The 5,371-nt window shown below is 22.5% G+C and overlaps 2 non-coding genes across 2 annotated transcripts; one reads left to right on the top strand and one right to left on the bottom strand.

The window, feature by feature from the left end:
• Positions 1 to 530: 530 nt before the first annotated feature.
• Positions 531 to 603, bottom strand: Trnar-ccu (transfer RNA arginine (anticodon CCU)). The gene has a single exon. It is a non-coding gene; the product is annotated as a tRNA-Arg (tRNA).
• Positions 604 to 754: 151 nt separating this feature from the next.
• On the top strand, positions 755 to 827 carry Trnar-ccu (transfer RNA arginine (anticodon CCU)). Its single transcript has one exon. It is a non-coding gene; the product is annotated as a tRNA-Arg (tRNA).
• Positions 828 to 5,371: the final 4,544 nt, after the last annotated feature.

Genomic DNA, 5,371 nt, shown 5'->3' on the forward strand with positions numbered 1-5,371 from the left:
TTAAGAATTTTATAGAAATTCAAGAATATTTAAACATAAACTAAAACTAATAAATTATTTAATATTTAACTTTGCTACTACATTTAAAATAGAATAATGGTAAAAGTATGAGAAACCTGAAATAAGTATATGAAAAGGCAAAGTTTTCTCTAAGTTTATTCGTTAGTTTTAGTCTAATGTTTAAGTTAGAAAATCAATTTAATGAATCAAAGAGTTAAAGTCAAAGAATTTTTGAAATTGTTTAAAATTCTCGTAAATTGTAAGAATTAGTTAAAAAACCTTTTCTATGGTCGCATTGTTCCTCACTCTTAGATGAACTGTCCTAAATGAGCTGTTGTTCTTCACTTTTAGATTTAATTTTGAGGCACAATTAAAATAATTTCATGACAATTTGTACACAAATTTTATTAGTTAGTAAAATTAATTGGTCAAATTTTTCGTAAAATAGGTGCAACACCAAACGTGTATTGCTTAATTACCGAAACAGAAAAAAAAAGAAAATTTTAAAAAATCAAGCCTTTTTTAAATTTTACCCCAGATGGGACTCGAACCCACAATCTCCGGCTTAGGAGGCCGATGCCTTATCCATTAGGCCACTGGGGCTACATGAAAAATACTGTTTTCTTTACAAATATAAATAAGTAAAGGATATTGTCATAATTTGTGGCAACTTTCCAAATTTTTTTTTCATTTATTATTCATTATAGAGTATACGTTTTAAAAAAAATTTTTTTGAAGAGAAATAAATTTTGTAGCCCCAGTGGCCTAATGGACAAGGCATCGGTCTCCTAAGCCGGAGATTGTGGGTTCGAGTCCCATCTGGGGTATAAAATAGAAAATAATTTTATTTTTAAAATTTTTAGTTTTCAATGCATTATTTTTAACTAGTTTCGTAAACAGTTCGATTATTGATATGTATCGATTTCTATTACTCGAATTAAAATGTTCATATGATGGTAAAAGGGCTGTGGTTTTCTTTTTTTAAATTTTAGGGCTGGGGTGATTAAATAATGCGTAACACTTATAATTTGATGGGAGGCAAGGAGAAAAAATGTTATATTTTTCCAAAACACATCATATAAAGGAAAAGCAGGCCGGTTATACATTGTTTTACATAATTTTATACATTTAACGTTCAAGAGCAGAATATAATTACTTGGTTAATCTAATTAAATCCAAATCGCTATTCGAATTTCATACCTGAAACTATTTACAAACATTACGAAATGCTGTCTACATCTTTATTGATATCTCATTTTATGAATGAAATTTAAGAAAATATATAACTTGTATTTTATGAGTTCCAACAAATTATTTGTTAAATTTAAATTGATTAATTGGAAAACTTTGATATATTAGTGCAGTTACAAAGTTAATAAAAATGATTTTAAAGGATTTTAATGATATTTCGAAGTTTAGCATGAATGTTATATTGGCTACGTCAGGTTTCTATCTCGAATGGCTATCTCTCTCGAGAAAAAATAAATGCAATAACAAACGAATCAAAGAGAATTTCTATAATTGCTCTACAGTTGTTGTTCTATATAGCTATTTGTTATAGCTTTTGTAAACTGAGTCATATTGTTGCTTACTGAGCTATACTTCGTAGTTCATAAGTAAATCTTATATAAATATGGTATTTTCTTGTATAATTTTATTATTAGTAAAAAATTTGCCGTATTGACTGCCACATAAATTGTATACATAGATTCTTTCAAAATTTAAATCTTAAATTTTTTCGAATAACTCTGTACAAAGATTTATTATACATATAATACGAGTATGCAATATTATTTTTTTCTCTATTTAATTTTCTTTAAAATCTAAATTTATTACCATATACATATAGTATATTAGGTATTATAATAATATATAACATTATGTATATTTACATAACATATATTATACATATGTATGCATACTTTTAGGAGGACTTTTTATTAAGTGTTTGTACTTTTAAACTCAATAATAAATGGGATTGAATTCAATTTCAATTCAGATTTTAATTTTTAATTAAAATTTAATTATTTATCCAGACAAGTACATACATTGAATTGTTATACACATTTATATTATGTATTATATGTAATGTGTTATACATTATATGCATGTGCGTATAATAATTATATATTTCAACATAACATACAATATTAATATAGTATATTACGTCCGTATTTGTATATTTTCAAGTGTATATATGAAGTTTTCAATAATATGCATATAAAAGTAAGTGCTTTTAATAATATATATAATTGTTTATATATATTTATATATACCTACGTGTATATTATATATATATATATAGGAACATTTTATTTCAAATTATTTTAAAAGAAAATACAATTAACTTTTACTTTATAACATTTCTGGATGAATAATAATTTTTATTATAAAATTTAAAAGAGCTCTTTATTGATATTAAATTTTTTTTTAATTACCGAATTAAATATTGTATTATATTATTATATATATATATATATTAAAATATATGTATAAAATACGAATAGTACTAAATATAATAAATAAATAAATTGTAGTTGAATGAAAATTGAAATATAATCAAAAAATTTGAATAAATTCAAAAAAAAAAATTTACAAATAATTAGAAATAAAATGTAAAATAAAATTTAATTAAATTATATTAAATTATATATTAGTAGTGTTTAGTTTAAATTGAACTTAAAAAAATTAGTTTAATTTAGTAGAAAAATGTAGGTGTATTCAAACTTATATCGTTTTAACAATTTATGTGGTAATAATTATTATTATATATTTATATAACACTTTATATGCATAACATAATAGATGTATAACAATTATTACGCTTATTATCTGGTGTGTTTTGTAATATTCACTTTATTACTCAGCTTATTGTTTAATTGTATACTAGAGGGGGTTCTATTAGAGGGGGTTCTATTAGAGGGGGTTTTGTAGAGGGATTAGAGGGGGTTTGTCTACTAGAGGGGGGGAAGTATATTTTTATTCCTTCCGATAGATGGCTTTTAAATTTTTTGGCGGCTGTATTGCATATAGTAAGGGAGGTTATGTGATGGCACCAAATTTCGCATATTCGAATTTTCGAGAAAAAGAAACGATTCGATTAATTTTCGCGATATTTGAGCTCCCAGGAGCTTATTTTTGATATTATCTACTTACGATTTTATATTTTTAATAAAATATTCAACACATATATTAGCTTAAAATTTTATATATAAGCTGACAGTACGACGAACTATGAAACTCTTCAAGGAAATCAGGCGAATCACTGCCTCCCATACACGCACAACAGATGCTTTCTTTGCCGCGTCTTCTTCAAGGCAAAGACGGCACATCTCACTCGCCGTTTTCTCCATTCCCTTTAAATGGAAAATCGAGAGGCTATGTCCGCAGTGAGAACACTTACTAATATACTTAGATCTGGCCAGCTCCTGCCCTTTGGTCTTAAGAGAGCCATATTGTTTTTTGGTCAAACGTTCCAGGAATCGACCATGGTTTACATTTACTCATATACTTACTATTTAATTCGATTCATTTCCTATAAAACATTTTTAATAATGAAAAAATAACACCAAAATTAATTCTTAATTTCATTTTTATTTTTTTTTTTATTATCATTTATTAAAACATTATTTAAGTAAAACTAGCATTTGTTTTTTTTTTTTTGTTTTTTAAATTTATTTTTTGAGAGTTTCGTATATAGACACTGACAGTTTTTTGGGTTTTTTTTTATTTTTTTTTTGTTTGTCAATTATTGATAAATTTTAACTTTAATGTAATTTTCAATAATTTGATTATTTTTTAATTTTTTTATTTTTTTTATTATCCTGTTTTATTTAAATTTCCATTAAAATTTTTATATGCAAGGAATTTGAAAATATTTTTTTTTTGTTTTTTTTTTTTTTAATTTACTTACAATTTTTGATTTTTTTTATTTATTTTATAAATTTTATTTTTTGTTTTTTTTTTTTATTTAATTTAGTTACTATATAATTTATTATATTTTCTTTTAATTTATTTTTGTTTTTACAATAAAAATTAATAATTATAATATTTATATAATAATAATTAATAAATAATTTTTTTTTTAAAAAACATGTACTACACTTACTAGTATATCACAATTTTTATATATACGTAATTATTTTTATAAAAAAATACCCTTGTTACATAATTTTTTTGTTTTTTTTTTTGTATTTTTTTTTAATAATTATTTAATATCAGTTGAATTTTTTTTTTAATTAATTATTAAAATAAAAAAAATAAATTTTGATTATAAACTAAAATAGGAAAAAAAAATTAATTTGTTTTTTTTTTAAAGTGAATCTTTTGATTTTATTTCTATGGAACATCGAAGTTTTTATTGAATTTTATTAATAAAAAAATTATTTTTTAAGCTTTAATAATCTAAGTAGTAAAATGTTTTAATTATGTCTTTTACGCTCAAGAAATAATTTGGCCTTAACAATTTTATATTGAAAACCAAAAATAAAAATAATTACTATAAAAAAAATAAATTTTGAAAGCTGTCAATGAAAATGTTTTAGAAATCTACCTAAATTGGCGCGTAACGCATAGTGTTTGTGTCAAATTGTTCTCGTTTCCATATAATTAAAATTTAATAATATAAACTTTTTTTTTTAAAATAATTTTGGATTTTAGAAACTTTAAATTAACAATATAAACCCCTTTTTTTTTGGGAAAATTTTATACCCTAGTAAAAAATTTGACACATAACAAATTTTTTGACAATAAATGTCAAACTACGCAGTGTGTTCCCGTGACACGCTGCGCACACATTTAGGTTGATCCCCAAATTATAATTTGTCACGCAATGTTTGTCATAATTTTTTTTTTATTTTCAAGATAACTTTTTTGTTCTTTTTCGAGTATTTCATTGATATTTCGAGTATTTTTCGAGTATTTTTGATTTTATTGATTTGTTTACATTTTTACATTTTTATTGTTTCTTTGGTCAATGACAATTAGTTTTGTTCTTAAATCATTAAAAAGAAAATAATATTCAGCATTTTAATATTAGATTACACTATTTAAAATTAAGAATTTTAGGATTTTTGATGGTAGCTATTAGTACATATTATAAATAATTTCCTATAAAACAATCATTTGGTAACAAAAAATCTTTAAGTAACATATTTTTAAAAATAAACTAGCTATTTTAAATTTTTATTTTTTTGTTGAATAAATAATAGAGAAAAAAAAATAATAACATTCATTTTGAATTCATTTTGATTCATTTATAATATATTAATTATACAACATCATTGCCATTTATCATATTGTAAATTTTAGTCGTGGATCTTGTCGTTATATTGAAAAACAAATTGGAAATTGTAAAATTGAAAATTGGAAA

Source organism: Condylostylus longicornis, unplaced genomic scaffold (genome assembly GCF_029603195.1).
Source record: "Condylostylus longicornis isolate FDR11 unplaced genomic scaffold, ASM2960319v2 ptg000027l, whole genome shotgun sequence".
NCBI classification, from domain to species: domain Eukaryota; kingdom Metazoa; phylum Arthropoda; class Insecta; order Diptera; family Dolichopodidae; genus Condylostylus; species Condylostylus longicornis.